The sequence below is a fragment of the Octopus bimaculoides genome, chromosome 13 (assembly GCF_001194135.2).
Source record: "Octopus bimaculoides isolate UCB-OBI-ISO-001 chromosome 13, ASM119413v2, whole genome shotgun sequence".
NCBI classification, from domain to species: Eukaryota; Metazoa; Mollusca; class Cephalopoda; order Octopoda; family Octopodidae; genus Octopus; species Octopus bimaculoides.
Window position 1 is genome coordinate 56,503,935 of NC_068993.1, and position 4,597 is coordinate 56,508,531.

General features: G+C 37.4%; 1 long non-coding RNA gene across 1 annotated transcript in view; it reads right to left on the minus strand.

Moving 5' to 3' along the window:
• LOC128249304 (uncharacterized) overlaps nucleotides 1-3,480 on the minus strand; it is a 90,605-nt gene extending 87,125 nt beyond the window's left edge. Inside the window, exon 1 of the long non-coding RNA XR_008265402.1 lies at nucleotides 3,345-3,480. This is a non-coding gene — a long non-coding RNA (uncharacterized LOC128249304). The remainder of the gene's footprint in view (nucleotides 1-3,344) is intronic.
• Between the last annotated feature and the right edge of the window lie 1,117 nt (nucleotides 3,481-4,597).

The following is a 4,597-nucleotide window of genomic DNA, read 5'->3' on the forward strand; positions in this document are numbered from 1 at the left end:
AAAAAAAAAGAGAGAAAAGAAAGAATTATAATAAATGAATAACTAAAAAATATAAAAATAAACCTCACCACCCATCTACACACACACACACACACACACACATATATATATTCCTTTATTGCCCACAGGGGACTAAATATAGAGGGGACAAACAAGGGATTAAGTCAATTACACCGACCCCAGTGCATAACTGGTACTTATTTAATCGACCCCGAAAGGATAAAAGTGAGACAGCAATATATAACCAAGATATTAAAATGAAGGCCAATAACAAACGAGGTTTGGATATGAATATAGCAGCGTTAGGAGAGACAACTTGAATAAAGACATGTACACGTTCTGTGTGCTTTATCTCGATTACGTGGTTTTGATGTTTAAAATTCCATGCTCAGGTTTAGATACTGGCGGCAGGTTGAGTCCTTAAGCAAGACACTTTATTTTATGTTGCTCAAGTCCACTCAGCTAACAGTTACTAAGGACGAATTAAATTAAGCTGGCGTGTGTGGAAGTAAAGCCTTACGGTAGGGATACAGGATTTCACAGGCACAGGGAGGAATATAGATGTTGCACGGACAACGGCCGAACCAAGAAAGAAAGGTCAGGCTTGACTGAACACCGATCACGTGGGGAGTGAAGAGAGAGAGGTAGATGCAGAGGGACAGAAGAAATAGGGAAGGACAAGAAAAAAATGACAGAGACACAGTGAAGTGAAAAGAGGAGGGAAAGTGAGTATGGAGAGAAGGCAATGAAATGTGAAAGAGAGCGAACGGAAAGAACGAAGAGTGGAATGAAAGAAATAAGCGTGAAAGGGCTGATAGAAGAATGAAAGAATAAAAGAATAAGAGAATAGAGTCGTGGAAGATTTAGATAAATATATCCTTACATATGTTTTTCTTAAACAAGAATGTTGTTGTCAGTGACTTCGAATATTCAGCCAGCTTAGCCATCCGACAATTGCTAAGCCGACAAAGAAAAAAATTCGGAAAAAAAAAAACATTCATATATATGTATATGTATGTGTGTGTGTGTGTGTGTGTGTGTGTGTATACATCATCTTTTATTCTTTTACTTGTTTCAGCCATTGGCTCAGGCCATGCTGGGGCACCGCAAATCTGTAAAATTCCCGCTCGAAATAATACAAGCAATCCTACTTTAGTACTTAGCAGCCATAGACCTTGTTGTACGAACAGGAATACCTACGTACACGTGTGCGTAAGCGCATGCATTCATGTGTGTATGCATGCATGTATGTATGTATGTTTTTAAGCATGCTTGCTAGTATGAATGTATGTCATTATTCAGTTTATTTCAAGATTTCTTGCCAATAGAGAAAGAACCGGTTTCTAACCTAGATCCAAGGCTCCTTCATTGGAATTTCAACATCAACAATAGGGTATTTTTGTATGTATGTATGTTTGTATGTATGTATGTATGTATATATGTTTGTATGTATGTATGTAAGTATGTATGTATATGTGCAGATTTGTATGTTTTATGTATGTATTCTCATGCATATAGTTACATATCTACACATGCTCATATATATTTAAATGATAAACTTATGGAAAGTTTTACAGATTTTTACAGTTCCAGTGATGGCATGGATCTGTAGTCTTCGAAGTAGCTTTCTCCTTTCTGGTTTTGAGAAGCCCAATTCCTCAAGATTGGTATTTAGGCAGTGTGTTACATATCCCAGGGCTCCAATAATTACAGGTATAAATCTGAACTTGTAACCTGGATAGAGTAACTGCAGATTTTTCAATAGTTCAGCAAAGGTGTTCTCTTTTTCATTCATCTTCGTATGTATGTATGTATGTATGTATGTAAGTATGTAAGTATGTATGTATGTATGTACGTATGTATGTATGTGTGTCTGTGTGTATGTGTGTATGTATGTGTATGTGTGTGCAGTTATGTGTATGCTTTTATTTTTTTTATCGTTTACTTGTTTCATGCACTGGACTGTGGTCATACTGCAGCATCACCTTGAAAATTTCAGTCGAACAAATGGACGTCCTGGTACTCATTTCTATAGTTTGCTACTTATTGTATCGGTAACCTTTTGTTGAACCGCAATTTTACGCGGAATTAAACATATTAACATCGGTTGTCAAGCAGTTGTGGTAGTATGCGTGTGCGAGTGTGTGCGTATGCGTGTGTGTGTGTTTATGAGAAACAAGCACGCACACAGGCACACAAGCACACACACATATATATATATATTCATACACATATATATACATACATATATACATATTCACTCACACACACACATACACACACACACACACACACATATATACATATATATACATACATATACATACAAATACATATATGTGTATTTATATTTATATATATATGTATATACACACATACATATATATATGTGTGCGTTAATATATAATTATATATATATACACACATATACATAAGTGTGTGTATATATATATATATATATACTCACACACATATATATACATACATATATGTATACGTGAATATGTGTGTGCATACATATGTGTGTGAGTGTGTATATATATATATGTATATATATATGAATGTATGTATGTATATATATCTCTTTTACTCTTTTACTTGTTTCAGTCTTTTAACTGCGGCCATGCTGGAGCACCGCCTTTAGTCGAGCAAATCGACCCCAGGACTTATTCTTTAGAAGCCTAGTACTTATTCTATCGGTCTTTTTTGCCGAACCGCAAAGTTACGGGGACATAAACACACCAGCATCGGTTGTCAAGCGATGTTGGGGGGACAAACACAGACACACAAACACATACATACATACACATATATATATACATATATACGACGGGCTTCTTTCAGTTTCCGTCTACCAAATCCACTCACAAGGCTTTGGTCGGCCCGAGGCTATAGTAGAAGACACTTGCCCAAGATGCCACGCAGTGGGACTGAACCCGGGACCATGTGGTTGGTAAGCAAGCTACTTACCACACAGCCACTCCTACGCCTATAAATTAATTATTGGAGATTCCGGGCATCGATCCCGGTACCTCTCGCATGCTAAGCGAGCGCTCTATACACATATATATGTATATATATATATATGTATATATATATATATATACATGTGTAAATGGTACGCGTACATAGATACATACAGTTATACATAAACTCACACGCCTATTACATACACACGTACTTGTGTGTGATTGTGTATGTGTATACGTGTGTGCATGTGTGAATGTGTGTGTAAACAACACCCAGCTGAACCTGTTAGAAGTCGTTCCGAAATCTCCCTCAAGCAGAACCCTAAACATCTTAGATAAGGAACAGACATACTAGATAAACGTAGACATACGTACCCTTAATCGATGCGTTGGTCATTTCTGAAACGCCGTTGACCATTGTGGCCTGCTGAATCTGGGCTGACCCGCGGCTAAACTACAACAACAACAACAGCAACAATAATAGCCAACGGTTACTCAATATCATTTCCATTATCCCCTCCCACCCCTATTGACCTTCATGTGTTATCCTCCCCCCGGTACCTTCTCCCCTACGTACACACATATACACACATGCAGACACATACATTAACGCATAGAAAAAAACACTAGAGAAACGATCTCACACACACAAATGCGCGCGCACACACACACACACACACACACACACACATCTCCCAGCTGTCTTTAGTGAATTCCCATGCTTTCATATGTTGTACTTACTTCAGCCGGTACAACTGCACTACAAGTATGTAAGGTCGACCTGCTTTAGGTGGAGATAGATACTTACGTATAGAGAAGATAGAGAGATAGGAAGACAGAGAGAGAGAAAGAGAAGGAGAGGAGGAGAGGAGGGAGAGAGAGTGATACAGAGAGGGAAATGGTCTAAGACAGAAGTAGATAGATAGACAGATAGACAAATAGGGTGGTGGAGTGCGTGCGTGTGTGTGTGAGCGGGCAAGTGATAGACTAAGAGAGTGAGGGAGGATGAAAATGAGGAAGAGGAGATTAAAGCGTGTGTATGCATGCGTGCTTGCGTGTATATGCGCGCGTGTGTGTGCGTGCGTGCGTGTATGTGAGAGAGTGGTGGCATGTGCGTGTACATGTACTTGTGTGTGTGTGTGTGTGTACCATACATTTTGTCACTCAAATTCTAATGATGTCGTCATGACCTTCGGCCACTTGACAGCTAGATAAATAGCTATATATTGTGCGTGTGCGTAGGTGCGTAGGTGCGTGCGCCTATGTGTGTGCGTGCGTGTTCCGTGCGTGTGTATGTTATATACACGCGCAGTTATATATATATATACACACACACACACACACATATATGCGGACATATGTATATATGTATAATTATATAATATATATGTATATACATATACGGACATATGTACATATATATATATATATCATTATATAATATATATATATATATATATATGCATATATACATGCATGTATGTATAAATATATATTTACTATATTATTTGCATAATAAATTTATTGTATGCATGTATGTATAATATATATATATATATATATATGCATATATACATGCATGTATGTATAAATATATATTTACTATATTATTTGCATAATAAATTTAT